A 16,895-nucleotide genomic window follows, 5' to 3' on the forward strand; every position below is an offset into this window, starting at 1 on the left:
CGCCGTCACATGTGAAACAGATATTCCAAAAAGTTTATTTTTCAATTAGTGCGAGGTAGATCAGAGAATTCAATTGATTAAAAGTAAAAAGATTGATATTCGTATATATGTTCAAATGATCATTATTTTTTTTTTAGAGACTTTTTATTTTATAGTATTGATGCTTTGTCGCTTAGTCCGAGCCCCCCTCCTCCGATTTTACCGTGACTTAAGTGTGAGTTGATTTTTTTTTAACGAAAACGTATTAGTCTTTTGATTTGTGTCGAGCCTGCGACATAAACGTAGCGGCAGTGAGACACAACAACGTCATCGAAAGTGGCGTCATTTCGGGACCTTTTATAGCTTACTATGGGGTATGGGTTTTGCTCATTGTTGAAAACCATACAGTTTTGTTGTAGTAAAATAAAAACGAATTAATTGTTTTGACCTGATAAATTTATTACCTCCATGAAGTGTTTTAAAACTTGTATAGGAGATATTCTTCAATATCTAGAAAAAGCATCTACAGAAAAACATTTTTTTTATATTTTTTGACCGATGAATGTACAGTTCATCAACATTACGCTTTTACACTGAAAGCAGCAATATCAGGCGAGACACAGCGTTCCGTGGACCTTTTTTTACAAATTTATTATAATACTGCTTCTATTTGAAAACTTATAGATCAAATAACAGGACCAAGTGGTTTGGGGATATCCCAATTATGTCCGAAATACTGTAAAATTTTTAGGATTTTATTTTTTTTATTATTGTCTGCCGTTCCCTTTTTTCATACCAAATAACTCTGAACAACCACTCGAACTTTAATTTGATTTTTAACTTTGGCGATACCCATCCAAAGCACATTAAACAAACGACATATTGAAATCCTGTTAAAAAATATTTTTTTTTTTCACATTGTGCATGGTGGCCTTTTGTAGCTGACTATACGGAGTGTTGAAGGCTGTACGGTTGCCTATATATGATTTCTCACATCCACTGCATTTAAGTAAAACTCTGGTGGATAGTTTTCTCATTGGCAATCACACCACATCTAACTTTATTTGAACTCCTATGTTGCGTTTTGTATACTGCAACATTGTTTATTTAGTACGCATATCCCGGAGCCCTCTTTTCGGAAGCCTGAGCAAAAGCCCTTGTCCCCGGCGATAGAAAATTTAATTACGAACTCAAAAAGACATATAAAATAGCTCGAATTTCAGCTCGAAATCTTAATTAATAAAAATTAGATTTAAATTCGAATCCTACTCAAACTCTACCTCAAGAAGTAACTCAAATTCAAAGTTGCAACTAGAACTCTGCCTTTAAATGTGACTCGAACTCGAAGTCCAACTCGAAACTCAATGCTAACTAGAACTTTAATTATAAGTATGTATTGACTTGAATTCGAAAACTAACTAAAAGTTTAACTCAAACAGTAACCCGAACTTTAATTTGAACACTAATTAGATGGATGGCCAAACGCATTCAAGGCGCATACAATATGGAAATCTATCTAAAAATAGAACAGGTTTTTCCGAATTGGTCACGTGGTTTTACCTCATCAAGTAATGGGATAACCACATCAAAGAATGACAGGACCACATCAAAGAATGACAAGACCACATCAAATAATGAAACAAACACATCAAGTAGTGTAAAATGGTCAAATTTTGAAACATCATTACGTAATGTTAAAACCATATAAAGAATAGACAAATCATCATTACGAAATAACAAAACCACATCATGTAATGAAACAACTACATTGCGTTAAGTCATATACACATCAAGTAATGGTAAAACCACATTGACTTATGACACAACCATATTAAATAATGGTGAAACCACATCGAGTAATGACAAAACCATATTGAGTAATGACAAAACTATATCAAGTCAATACGAAATCATATCGTGTAATATCGAAATATCATTAAGTAATGACTATTCATATTGAGTTATATTAAAACATCATTACGTAATGCTAAAACCATATCAAATAAAGACAAACTATTATTAAGTAATGATAAAACAACATAAAGTAATATCAGAGTTCCACATAAGACAGCTGTGGCGTTCCATAAATCCGACCTCTCTCAGTCCTTTATAGGAATAAAAAAAATCTTTCGATATTTTTTCTTGAACTGGTCAAGTTTCAAGACAATCTATGAAGGTTTATAAATTGATCATGTAAGAAAAATCCAGACGGTCTGTTAATTGCGAAATGATAAGCCAGTCTGTTAATATAATACTGAAACTTGAAATGAAAAATAACACTTTCAAAATTTTGCTTTAGACAATAATCTTTAAAAAGCTTCTGTCCAAAATTTCTTACTGTTTTTTTACCCCATACTGAACTTTAGTATCATTGACGAAGCCGACGTTTAGAATCGTTATGTCTCGCTTTTGCGACACGAAGGTCAAACGCTCGAAAAATAATGCAAACCACATATCGAATTTCAGCAGATAATGAATTGCTTTAAAGAAAAGAAAAGTGATTAGAATTCACATATTTCAGACTTTGACAGAAATTGAACAAAATTTAATATATAATTTGATACCATTTGATTGAAATGGGGAATTTTCATTAATTTCAGTCAAAACTATTAAAAAATACAAGCCATTGAAGAAAGAATTGCATTGTGGATATGCTTTTTCCAGTTCTGTTTATATTCTTTATATTAAAATATCTTTTTATCAAATTTCAAGTGTACGCCCGGGCGTTTTGACGTAAACGTAGCTACGCGCCTGATGATTCAACACACTTTCAAAGTAACTTTGTTTAAATTTCTATCATTGTCACACACCGTAAAGTAACTTTCTTTTCATAAAACTTTGAAAGATGAAGAGTTAATCAACCACAGTTAACTTTTGATCTTTCCCTTTTGCCTTGAGCGAGGGAGAGGGGTCATTTTCGGCTTCATATATAATAAAGCTATATCCAATGTTACTGATGATATTGGTATCAAAAGTTGAATGTAAGGATATATTGGGAGATGATCTGAACACGACGAGCAATGCTTGTATGTGCAATTGGTCTGTTATACTGTCCAAAGTGTCTGGTACTAGACACTTCTTCTCCGTGTATTAGTAATAAGAAACGATCCTATGAAGAGGAGACGATGTAATTTAGCCAGTGAAGAAGAAAAAGATGTTTAAAAGTCAATAAGGTCGCAAATATTTATAAGGTGCATAACAGTAAAGGGATTGGTGTGGCCTCTTTTATCAGTTCTATTCAATTCAATTCAATATTTTATCTACGTCTAACCTCTAGATAATATATACGCAATTCTGTATATAAAATTTGTCTACAGTACTACCTATTATAAAACATATTAATAAGCACATCATTTGCAGCATAATTTCTATTTGAAATAAGACAAAAGGCTATGGCACAGCTTCAAATCATATCAATATCGGTGAATAAAAACACTAATTTGTGTTTATCCTCATCATAAATCCAATATAATTCCGGTAATATTATACAACTTATGTATGTCTACTACTCTACAATTAAGTAATGCTATATTCTATATAAGCAGCCTTAATGTATAATTTTCCTTAATGTCGTTGGCTTCTTGTTTTATTGATTAATATCCTTCTTTTTTCCTATCGCTAAAATTTCACGCAGGTTCTGAAATTCCAGAAGAACTATTATTGATATTGTAAAATGAAATTGCTCGAAAGTAAACATGCAACGAGAAGTTTAAGACATGTCGTACCAAGCAGTGATATTTGTTGTCTGCAATAGTTTTAAATGATAAATTAATGTGTATACAGCGTGATTTATATTAACACAAAGCCATCGAGTGTTTATACTGCACAAATAAAAAAGATTTATTAATCAAGTAAAATCACAAATCTGCATTCATCCTCCAATTGAAAAATAAGTTTCAAGCTCTTACAGATAATCCTGACATGATCCCAACAGAAACAACAGAAGTCAACTCAAAATGGGAACAAATAAGACAAATTTACGAAACAACTAGCAAAGAATGTTTGGGTTTTAAACAGGGTAAAAAGATGAAGAAATGGATAACACCAGGTACATGGAAGGTTATAGAAGAAAGACATCACATGAATAAGAAGATTCTAGACACAAACTCTGAACGGTTACAAGAAAGACACAAAGCAAGCTACAGAGTACTAGACAAAAATGTTAAGCGAATGGCTAGAGCAGACAAAAGAGCTTACATGGAAGACCTTGCTAAACAAGCAGAAGAAGCAGCAGAAAAGGGCGAACAGGGAAAAATCTACAAGATCACAAGAGAAATCTGTGGTAAATTTCGTAACACTAATGATGTCCATATAAAAGACAAAAATGGAAGGCTATTGACAACAGAAGACGAGCAAAAAGCCAGATGGGCAGAACACTTTAAGGAAGTACTTAACAGGCCACCGCTAGATGACGAAGCGATAGTAATTGAGGCAGTTCAAGACTTGGAAATTAATATCAACCTTCCAGACAAACAAGAAATAAAAGTAATAAAATCTTTAAAAAATGGAAAATCACCAGGTCATGACAACCTGAATGCAGAACTTTTCAAAGTCGACCCAGAACTCGCAGCTGAAATTCTTCAATCATTATTTACATCAATATGGGAAGGAAAAATAATACCAGACGATTGGGCCAAAGGCATAATAATAAAGCTAGCCAAGAAAGGAGCTCTAAGCGACTGCAACAATTGGCGAGGTATTACTCTCCTGTCAATTCCAAGTAAAATCATGGCCAAAATTATTATCCAAAGAATAATAGATGCAATTGATAAACAACTAAGAGAGGAGCAAGCAGGATTCCGTAAAGGTAGAGGGTGCATCGATCAAATTTTTGCTTTACGCAACATCATCGAACAATGTACAGAATGGCAAAGGCAGCTTTACATCAACTTTGTGGATTTCCAGAAGGCTTTTGACAGTATCAACAGAAAGACCTTGTGGCGAATACTAAGAGCATATGGAATTCCAAAAGATATAATTGAACTTATCAAAAGTTTTTACAACAATGTCACTTGCAGTGTAGGGCATAGCAACATTTGATTTGAGGTAAAAACAGGAGTTAGGCAAGGATGTGTGATGTCTGCTCTTCTTTTCAATGTTGTCATTGACTGGGTGATGAGAAAAACAACAGAAGATGCTCCAAGAGGAATAAGATGGAACCTTTCAGCAACATTAGAAGATCTTGATTTTGCTGATGATCTTGCTGTTTTATCTCATACCCACCACCATTTACAAGAGAAGACAAACCGCCTTAATACATTTGCCAGTCAAGTTGGACTTAAAATCAGCCAAACCAAAACAGAAGTCATGACCCTAAACATCAATAACCCAGCTCCTATCCTAGTAGATGGAAAAGATCTTCCCATCACAGAAACATTTACATACCTAGGAAGTACAATAAGAAACGATGGTGGTGCAGGAAATGACATTATGAACAGATTAAACAAAGCCAGAAATATTTTCAGATCATTAAACAATGTATGGAAATCATCACAGTACAGTAAGAAGACCAAACTTGAACTGTACAGGAGTTGTGTTTTATCTACTCTGCTATACGGATCTGAATGCTGGAGGATGACAGAATTAGATCTAAACAAACTGTCAATTTTCCATACCAAAAGCTTAAGAAGAATCCTACGTATTTTCTGGCCAAATAAAATATCTAATGAAGACCTTTTAAAACAGTGTCATCAAGATAGCATGGGTACAATATTAATGAGAAGGCGTTGGAAATGGATTGGGCATGTCATCAGAAGAGATAGAAATTCCATCACTAGAACAGCTCTACATTGGACTCCAGAAGGAAGGCGTAAGCAAGGTAGACCAAAGAACACGTACTGTAGAAGGAGAACTGAAGACCATGAATAATACATGGGGAACAGTAGAAAAGATGGCCAAAGACAGACAGAAATGGAGAACCTTTGTTGCTGCCCTACATGCCGATGGCATACCGGGCAGTAAGTAAGTAAGTAAGTAAAATCACAATCGTATAAGTTATAGTTATAATAACTTAACAAATTAGAAGATACACTTTCATCGTCATGTAATCTTATCAGATAGCAACACATATACCCCCTGTATAACAACCATACTTATTCACCAAAAAGAAACGTAGAAAAATGTTTTTTTCGTCATTTTGCCTTCTATCAATGTCAACTTCTTTTCTTGAACAGTTTTTTTTTATTCTTTAACTTCGTTATATCTAGTTTGCTTTGCAACTGTTTTGACTCGAGTGCCAATTAGTCTTATTAAGACAAAAACGCCCCGGTCATTCGCCGTACCAAATTATAATATAAAAAAGAAGATATAGTATGATTGCCAATGAGCAACTCTTCACAAAAGACCAAAATGACACAGCAATTAACAATTATAGGTCACTTTACAGCTTTGACATTGAGCATAGCCCATACCGCACAGTCAGCTTTTAAAGGCCTAATTTATGTACAAAAACAGTGTCTTCTTTAGTATAGTACATTTGTCGCTAATGATTTATCAAAAAACAATTACTAATATTCATCAAGGAGATGGTTGCTTCCACTTTTTCATATGGATACAACTTTTCTGTATATAAACCCTCATTTTGCAGGTTTTGAATTCTTGACAGAAAGATTTTAAGTCATAGAAATATCAAATTAAAAAAAATGATGCATAGGTTTTTTTTTTACAACTAAATGGCTAGTTTTTATTATAAAACTTCTGTACATATACTTTTTTCTCAAGAAAATCTATAATTTGTCCAAATTTGGAAGAAATATACTTTCTTTAATTGCTTGCTTCCAGTAAACAATTCGCCGATATGTTTTCCGTATGCAATAAACTCAGGGTGACCTTTCTCGTAACATCCGGTTATCGCAATACGCATGGATCTGTTAGGCCGAGTTCACTTGAAACTCTCAAGTTAACTTTACTTACTCGGGTTTCAACAATACGATTTTACTTGAATAACTCGAGTTAACCCCTCGTACTCTAGTTCCAACCCTTGCCGAGCCAGGGTTACTCGAGAAACTCTTGAATGACGTCAAACCAATGATAATATTTTATTTAATATGCTTGGTCAGGGCTGAGACTACTATAACACACTCACTGTCTCAGGTCAGGGCCTTACCCTAGAGTTACTTAGAGTTGTTCCGAATATCAACTCTAGTGCGTTCACGTGATAATCTATTAACTCTGAAGTCGAGTGTAGAGTTTCAAGTGAACTCGGCCTTATTGAAATAATCTATAATCTTTTGTACATGTTATACACGTGCTCAATATACATGCTTCTTTGTTGAATGTTACCTCAAGTTAAGGTGAAAATCGGTAAACAACGGCTTCAAAGCACTACAATTAATTAGCTGCCATATTTTCACATCATAACAGACCGAAAGATTTATTTTTTGACGATTATACGATATGGATACACAAAAAATTATAAAATCATACTAAGTTTAATATGATATATATGTTACAGGCAATTTCTAAATTTAGGCATTTTGTAAAATGACTGCATTTTCAGGTAATTTATAAAATGCCTAAACTTGCCAGGCATTATACAAAATGACTAAAAATACCGAGTCATTTTGTAAAATGACTGAAATTTTGGAGCAAAATTCAAATAATTGCCTGTTAAGTTTCAGGCAATTTGCAGAAGAAAGATATCATTGACAAATGTGGACAAAAACACAATGTATTACAAAGAAAATAACTAATGGTTCCGTATAATTAATTTATTTTCCAAAAACCAACTGGGAAGGTTTGAATGTCATATGATATGTTCTTTTAAATGAAACTACGTACGTACTCACTTTGTAATTCAGATACCAGTAGTGAGTTTATGACTTTTTTGTCAAAATATCAGAAAGATAACTTTTTCTGTCGATAGAACAAAATTTATCATAGAATTTTTATAAATTCTAGATTCAAAACAGTAAAGCGAAACATATGTAGACAAAGATGTTTTTAATTGACTGATTGCTGTTTGTTTGCTTCAGTCTCAAAAGTAAAATCCCAAAAATACTGAACTCCGAGGAAAACGGAAAGTCCCTAATCAAATGGCAAAAACAAAAGATAAAACACATCAAACGAATGGACAACAACTGTCATTATCCTGACTTGGTAAAGGCATTTTTCAAATGTAGAAAATGGTGGATTGAACCGGCATGACAGTGCTTTGACAGGATAAGCTGCTGTCATCGGCAGATCTGCTTCAGTCCGTGAAAAGCTATAAAGATACACGTTAAACTATAGTGCCTAACAAGATTTTGTGAGGTAGACGAAATTGACTTTAAAACGATCGTATTGACTTTTGATGTGCAGAAATAGGCAGATCGGACATATTTTGACTTTAGTTACTTACTTCTTAAGTTTGGGATTAATTGTAATCAACATATTAAAATGAGACTGAAAAATGCTTTTTTTTATTATGATAAATAATAATTTTAACTGCCGTAGTCGTGCGTAAAATGTATTTCGGTATTTCTCTTACGAAAATGACTTGTTTAATGGAACAAAACGTATTATTTGTAAACTTTCTTTTTACTCTTCACAATAGGTTTTTAAAAAATAACCTTTCAACTGTATATTCCGAAAATTTTGTGAAAATTGAATAAGTGGCAATTCTTACCTTTCATACCTTAACTTTCATTGATAAAACATAATATTGACTCGTCCAGTGTCCAGTTTGAAGGTCATTTTAGTTACCGTACACATTCATGCACGTTCTAATTAATCAATAGTCATGTATGAAAAGCATAAACAAGTTTGAAGGTAAACTAATAACAACTTAATCCAATCAAATTGCCTACGATTCAATAACAATGACCAGTCCACATCATAAAAATGTATAGGGGTAAACTGGGTAGGGAGAAAATGTCAGATATATTAAGTTCATTATTTTGCAATAACGAGTAAAAATTTGTTAACCAAGAGATTTGTTATAATTTCATAAACATGTCGTTATGTATTGGTATAGATTTTGGATTTTTCATTAGCGTATTTAAGGCTGTAGAAAGTTTGGCCTTCAAAAGTCAACATAATCATTGACTTTATAAAGAAAATTCGCCTTTTTAAAACATTGAATGTTTCACAAATAATACGCAACAACAAAGAAAAATCATTTCTTAAAACACTGCAAAAAAAATAATTCTGATTGATGCAGTGGTATTGTCATAAATTGCACTGGAGTGAACAGTGGTACAGCAAACGTCGAATTCCCTCACACAATGTTATCACACACTATAATCATGATATTATGTACTTTGATTTTTAGAACCTGTGAAAAAGTAGATATTCATGCGTGACGTGTGTGCTAATTGCGAACCACAATAATGTCGAAAGTTTAGTGTGTGTCAGTAAATGTGATGAAACAGCAAAATGTATCCTGATTCAGGTTTCAACTTTGGTTGAAGTGCTAAAACCAAACAATGTTTTTAAAAATAATCAGGACAAATATTGTGTAACAGTTCTGTCATCCAAACATTTTGAGAAATGATATATAATTGTAGAGTTTTTTGGAATAATTTAGTAAAACTTATTTTTGATTATTTAAACTCTTCTATTTTAATTCAATAATTATCAAAAATAAAACTGATCCTGTGTTCAAAGGTTACAATTGTTTTTTTGTTTTTTTTTTTTTTTAACTTTCATTCTTTAAAACAATTTCAGGCATTTTGTTAAATGCCTTTCAATTTTTCTAGGCATTTTGTAAAGTGCCTAGAAAAATTAGTCATTATGTATAATAACTGAATCTTGCAGGCATTTTACAAAATGCCTTAATTTAGAAAATGCCTGTAACATATATATGGATTGGTTCAAGAATTGGATAAACATTATTTTTCACCAGTCATTCGTTTCATACGACTAAAATTCTATGTCTAGGTTTACATAAAGCGTTTAAAAGATTTTGTGTAAGATAAAAATCGAAACAAAAATAGAGGAACTGTTGTTTCGAGTATCATATTGCATATAATCTACATAAACTCTCGAACCGAAAATGGACAAAGAAAATTCAGGCTTTTAATGACAAAAACTCTGCTTTTGGTGTTTATTTTTAAGTGTTTCTTTCTTAGCAATATGATAGTCCTAAAATTGCAGTTACAATTAATATTTTGTTTTGAAATTTCAATGAATGAAAAGGTGTAAGGTTTATGATAAATTAAGTTATAAGTGTGTCATCCGAATTAAAGGTTACTAGTATACGCTATCTATCATTACTCAATACAAAATTAGGTACCATACAATAGATCGGTACATGATCTCCTTGAATGACTGAAAACCGAGCAATAACTTGTATTTTTATAAATATTTTATAAGCGCTATCACCTTTATATAAGCTGAAGGTATGTTAATCAGAACGAACAAGCAAATTATTGAAGGCCGTACGGTGACCTATTTTTGTTAATTTATGTGGTCTCTTGTGGAAAGTTGTCTCATTGCCATGGCAATCATACCACATCTTCTTTTTTATAAACTATGTTGCAACATGTTAGTTGTTATAAATATCCAATATAAGCTAATTATTAGCAAAAACGGCAGTCAATGAATGAGAAAACTGTTATACCAATCTTAGCAAAATTCACGCATGCAATGTTACTTTTATTTCGAGTAAAAACCCATAGATCTACCAAACACAACCCAAGATGCAATGATTAACAGAACTGACAATTAAAAAATCACGTCCAATGGTCATAAAGATATCAAAAGTATGTCAGCTAAATGCTGACTCTGTATCTGCAAAGATAACTGACAACGGAGGGAAACAAATATATTTTTTTTATGAAAACGAAAAGTTCAATTAAGACAAACGTAGACCATCTGGAAAGGAATAAACGTGCTATCTTCTCATCATATATCTATAAATAAATACGTTTGTTTAGACTTATATACCGCTGGCGACCACGTTGGTTCATTAGCGGCACTACCCACGTTTTGTGTATTGGTAGTAAAAAAACACTTAGTTTTTATGATATCTGTAGTTTCAGAACAAAAGACTCAAAAATTGGGAAAGCCTTACAGACGGACGAAGACAACATACCGATTACAATGACGTACAGTCGGATAAAAGATGTCAAGTGATTGCAATTGTTCGCACTGACATTTACGGCCGGGTGGCCAGGGCTTCAACATCTTTTCCGTCAAAATCGTTTCATCCTTTTACCTAGCGGTAATGCTGATAAAATCAATATTTATCTTATTCATTATTGATAACATATGTTTTACAGGTATATTTAGTATCAGTGTTTTAAATCATTCTACATTTTGACTCGACTGAATGTTGTGAAATCAATATGACATAACGTTGCATTTGTTCATGACTAATCCCCTCGCTTATATCGTGGTAGCGTGGGCTATCCCAAACCAATGGATTGATAATTAGTATCAGCTGCTTCTCCGCTTAGACCGCGGCATTTAGTAAGTAGTAAGATCAAAGATTGGTCAACTCGGAGTCAGAATAATATGCCCGGCTAAGGTGACAGGCGTTTTGTGAACTAGCACGTTGATCTGGCTTAAATAGAATGTCGGTCTAGAACAAGGCTGTTAATAAGGCTGTGTTCGTATACACACATTTAATTGTTTTGGTCATGACATGTAGTTAATTTATCTGTATAAAAAAGAAATAAATATATCGAGTTAATGAGAACATGGGGATATTGGTTGGACTCCGGTTATAGTAAAACAATGGAAATCTGTGCTAAATCAGTGGAATAGACTTCAAAATTTTGATAGTGGACGGTTGAATAAAAGGGTCTTTGTATGGGCTGACAATCAAGCCTTTTCAAACTCCAAAAACTGGAATTTTAAAATAAGAGACAATTTTAAAACGTGTGGAATTTTAGAGCGTTATAATATTTATGATGAAAACCTACAATTTTGCGAAATAAAAGACACTATTTGTCATTCTGTTTTAAATGAACATATTTCCAAATGGCATAACAGAATTGCTGCGGTAAGGGAAAACGGACAAAACAAGCTATGAATCTACAGACAGTTTTAAAACACTTTTGAGACTGAGTCATACCTTAAAGTGAACATGCCAACATCGTACAGAAGTGCTTACGCCAAGTTTAGGTGTGGAGTAGCGCCAATCCGCGTCGAGACCGGGAGATACGAGAATCTAAGATTGCTAGAACGAACTTGCTTTTGCTGTCCTGACTCCATTGAAAACGAAGAACATGTACTTTTATTTTGCCCACTGTATGATGATATTAGGGACAGTTGTTTTAATACTTTAAATATTGATGGTTTTGATAATTTTTCTAGTCAAGATAAGCTACCTGTGATTCTAAAGTGGTGTAAACAATATACGTTTGTGTGCCAAAACCTGCAGAGACATTTTAGATAGGAGACGTAGATTTTTATACATGTAGATAGTTTTGTGCTTGTTTTTTTGTTGTTTTTTTTTTTTAATATATATATATATATATACAACTCGTCTAAACATCAACCCAACAATGTTAGATCTGTAAATTTGCTTTCGCAAATTTTTGGTTCTTCCCTCGCCGGGATTCGAACCCATGCTACTGTGATATCGTGACACCAAATCGCCTGCACTGCAGCCGTCCCGCTAGACCACACGACCACCTGGGCTCTAAAAAAAGAGCTTTCGGTGGGCATGTGTTACCTTTCCACGTCAGTTTTAATCTAGCGGCGTACTACAGTACATGATATATAAGGCATGAAGATGTGACTATATATATATATATATATATATATATATATATATATATATACATTGTTGGGTTGATGTTTAGACGAGTTGTATATATATATATATATATATATATATATATATATATATATATATATATATATATATATATATATATATATATATATATATATATATATATATATATATATATATATATATATTAATGTTTTATGCGATGTGAAATTTGTTTCTAATGTGTAAATAATCGTCTCTCATAATTCTATATGAATGGCTTTTACGTATGTGCAATTTGTTTTAATCAATGTATTATGTATTGCTTTGTACAAGGTGAGACGTTAATAACATATTGTATTGTATGCTTAAACTAGAGCCTCTAAAGAGCCTGTGTCGCTCACCTTGGTCTATGTGAATATTAAACAAAGGAAGCAGATGGATTCATGACAAAATTGTGTTTTGGTTATGGTGATGTGTTTGTACATCTTACTTTACTAAACAGTCTTGCTGCTTACAATTATCTCTATCTATAATGAACTTGGCCCAGTAGTTTCAGTGGAAAATGTTAATAAAAAATTACAAATTTTATGAAAATTGTTAAAAATTGACTATCATGAAAGGACAATAACTCCTTAGGGGGTCAATTGACCATTTCGGTCATGTTGACTTATTTGTAAATATTACTTTGCTGAACATTATTGCTGTTTACAGTTTATCTCTATCTATAATAATGTTCAAGATAATAACCAAAAACAGCAAAATTTCCTTAAAATTACCGATTCAGGGGCAGTAACCCAACAACCGGTTGTCCGATTCATCTGAAAATTTCAGGGCAGATAGATCTTGACCTGATAAACAATTTTATCCCTGTCAGACTTGCTTTAAATGCTTTGGTTTTTGAGTTATAAGCCAAAAACTGCATTTTACCCCTATGTTCTATTTTTATCCGTGGCGGCCATCTTGATTTGATGGCCTGGTCACCGGACACATTTTTTAAACTAGATACCCCAAAGATGATTTTGGCCAAATTTGGTCCAGTAGTTTCAGAGGAGAAGATTTTTGTAAAAGTTAACTAAGATTTACGAAAAATGGTTAAAAATTTTACTATAAAGGGCAATAACTCCTAAAGGGGTCAACTGACCATTTGGTCATGTTGACTTATTTGTAAATCTTACTTTGCTGAACACTATTACTGTTTACAGTTTATCTCTATCTATAATAATATTCAAGATAATAACCAAAAACAGCAAAATTTCCTTAAAATTACCAATTCAGGGGCAGCAACCCAACAACGGGTTGTCCGATTCATCTGAAAATTTCAGGGCAGATAGATTTTGACCTGATAAACAATTTTACCCCCATGTCAGATTTGCTCTAAAGGCTTTGGTTTTTGAGTTATAAGCCAAAAACTGTATTTTACCCCTATGTTCTATTTTTAGCCATGGCGGCCATCTTGGTTGGTTGGACGGGTCGACGGACACATTTTTTAAACTAGATACCCCAATGATGATTGTGGCCAAGTTTGGTTTAATTTGGCCCAGTAGTTTCAGAGAAGAAGATTTTTGTAAAAGTTAACGACGACGGACGACGGACGACGGACGCAAAGTGATGGGAAAAGCTCACTTGGCCCTTTTGGCCAGGTGAGCTAAAAAGCGTTAAATATGTTTCCCGGGTAAGGGTGAGTAAAATAAAAGAAATGTATTGTTATCATAGAGTAAACTACTTTAACATAGCCTGAAATAGCTATTAAATCTTTCGTCTCAATCAAAAAAAAAAAAAAAAAAATAAAGGAAGGCTATGATTGGACATTTTCGGCTAGTCTTTTTTGCCAGGTCTTGTTTGATTGCCAATGAGACAACTGTCCATCAGAGTTCAAATGAAGTGGACATAAGCAATTTGTTTTGTACACTAACATAGTTATATTGTGCAGTGTCACTGAACTGAAATGTACATTTTCAGTAATAACACGATTGAACATCTAACAAGAATATCTAAAAATATGGTATGACAATATACAATTCAATCTTATGATATCAGAAATATTACTAAAAGTAACACCCCGAAAACGTGTTTAGTTCTGCATGTTGACTTTCCTTAATCATCGCTTTTAAAGTTACTTTCACGGTCCACTTTCTTGACTCATCAGTAATACTAATGTCCTCATCAGTAATACTAATGTATGTATGAATGTGTCGCTTAAGAGATAAAGCAAGAATCGGACGTAACTGCATTCCGCCTATCCAAAGATCAAACTGTCTTGTTCGTTAACTCCTCTTTCAGATTCTGAATAAAATCGTTCGTTCATAATTTTGTTTTACAAAGTGTTACCTTTTGTAAGGATACAAAATTTTGGATCGAAAATATTGAAATTCAAAACAAGCCTATGGTATTCACTAATTTTCCTTAGTTACTTTTTAGGTTAAAGAATGTTCGTTATTTATCGTAACTTTTCTACTTTGTATAAGAATGATAAGCAATAATTTGCAGATGAGCAATACGGTTTGTATTTTAATAGATAATAATACAAAAGAGATACAATTTACTTAAAATGGTGTCACTGCAGTAAATGTCATATAGCATACTCTGCCAAAAAAAAACCAAAAAAAAAAAAAAACCGCATAATATGTTTTCTCCTAAATCTTAGTCTGTGGACTCCAAATAGATCTTTTACAGCAATCTGTTCGTATTATGAGCTAACATTAACTCTAACTTGAAGATGAACAAAGATTTGATAAAGTCAAGTACATACAATAAATTGTAAACAAATGCTGTTTGAAAAAACTGAACAACAAAAGAACAGCTTTTTTAGAATTATGGTGATTGTCACTGATAAAAGGATGCCTCGGGTTATGAAAACAACAGTATAACTTTTCCAGCGGTAACTATTGACGCAATATAACATTCCTTATCGCTTGTTATAAAACTTTGAAAAAAAATTCACTGAATACTAATGAAAATATTTTTTTAAGAACATAGATAAAAGTATGAAAGAATGTTTTTTCGTGTGAAATATGTCTATCAGTAACAAATTATGAACACCGAAAAGTGTTTACGCGTGATCTGCAATATATGTAACAACAAACCAGATTATACTGCATGATAACAAATGATTATATCATTATAATATAATATTTATTAGTTACGGCGAGGTTTACTTCCCTGTCGTGTATTCATCATCCATGCACACAGGAACTTGTCTCAGAAAAAAAATATATCTATGACCTCAAGCTAACTTTCAGGTATAGAGATATGATTTTTTTTAGACCATCCACCAGATCTGGCGGTCATCCAATGTTCAGTTTTTCTCACGGTACTTTGATAATGCTGAAGTTGTAACGATTTGTTGTTTTTTAGTTATTATTCATTACAATATTTGATATATGGAATCGTTATAAAGTCTATTCCTGTACATTATCGTTGAGTCGTAAGAATGATAGATATAGTATTAACTCTACCCTTTTCTCATTAAAAAAAATCCCTTACGAACAATAAAGATACGAATACAAACAAAACAAACAGGAAAAAACACAGCAAAAACCATTCGAAAACATACATATCTTTTCTATTAGTCATTACTAAAATGACATTTATTGGAGGTGCCTCGGTGGCGAGTGGTTTGGGTTGTTCAACTATGGAATCATTAGCAAGTGTATACTGAGGTTGTGAGTTCGAGTCCCCGTATGTGGCAGGCACGCTGTTTGACCGCTATGCCACTTACATTCACTATACGTAGTATAGAAATATCCTGTTTAATTTTGTTTTACGGTAACCATATTAATCATACCTTTTCAATTTCTGGCTAAGCTTAACAACTACCTTTATATGCCTCTTGCTTGGAAAACCATGTACTTCCTTTCATCAATTATTCAATGTACATATGTATTATTAAGATTGATTTTTAACAGGATGTTAAGTGTTTATGTACTAAAGCATTGAACTTATCATATATAAGTTGTCTACTATAAATAAATATATCCGTGACTTGTGTAAATATACATTTTGTAAATGAAAAATTTCACAAATGATTACGTTTTCTGTTATGGTAACTATAGTTACGCAGAAATCGTTTTCACTTTTGTTAACAAAAACAAAAAAATATTTTTGAATTTACTCTTAGCTCACCTTTTGTTTCACAAATTTGGGATCATGTGTCACGTTTATTTTCAAAGTTGATTGATTGATTGTTGGTTGCTTAACGTCCAGTGGCAAATATGTCATGCATATTCAGGACGAGAACAAGTTAACAATAAATACAATAGGTAGGTCTAGT

At 32.8% G+C, this 16,895-nt stretch overlaps 1 protein-coding gene across 1 annotated transcript in view; it reads right to left on the reverse strand.

Annotated features, from left to right (window-relative positions):
* Nucleotides 1-16,499, reverse strand: part of LOC143076714 (phospholipid-transporting ATPase ABCA3-like) — a 49,128-nt gene extending 32,629 nt beyond the window's left edge. The window contains exon 1 of the mRNA XM_076252567.1: nucleotides 16,410-16,499. The gene's annotated coding sequence lies outside the window, so the exon portion shown is untranslated. The remainder of the gene's footprint in view (nucleotides 1-16,409) is intronic.
* Between the last annotated feature and the right edge of the window lie 396 nt (nucleotides 16,500-16,895).

This window comes from Mytilus galloprovincialis, chromosome 1 (assembly GCF_965363235.1).
Source record: "Mytilus galloprovincialis chromosome 1, xbMytGall1.hap1.1, whole genome shotgun sequence".
Lineage (NCBI taxonomy): Eukaryota > Metazoa > Mollusca > Bivalvia > Mytilida > Mytilidae > Mytilus > Mytilus galloprovincialis.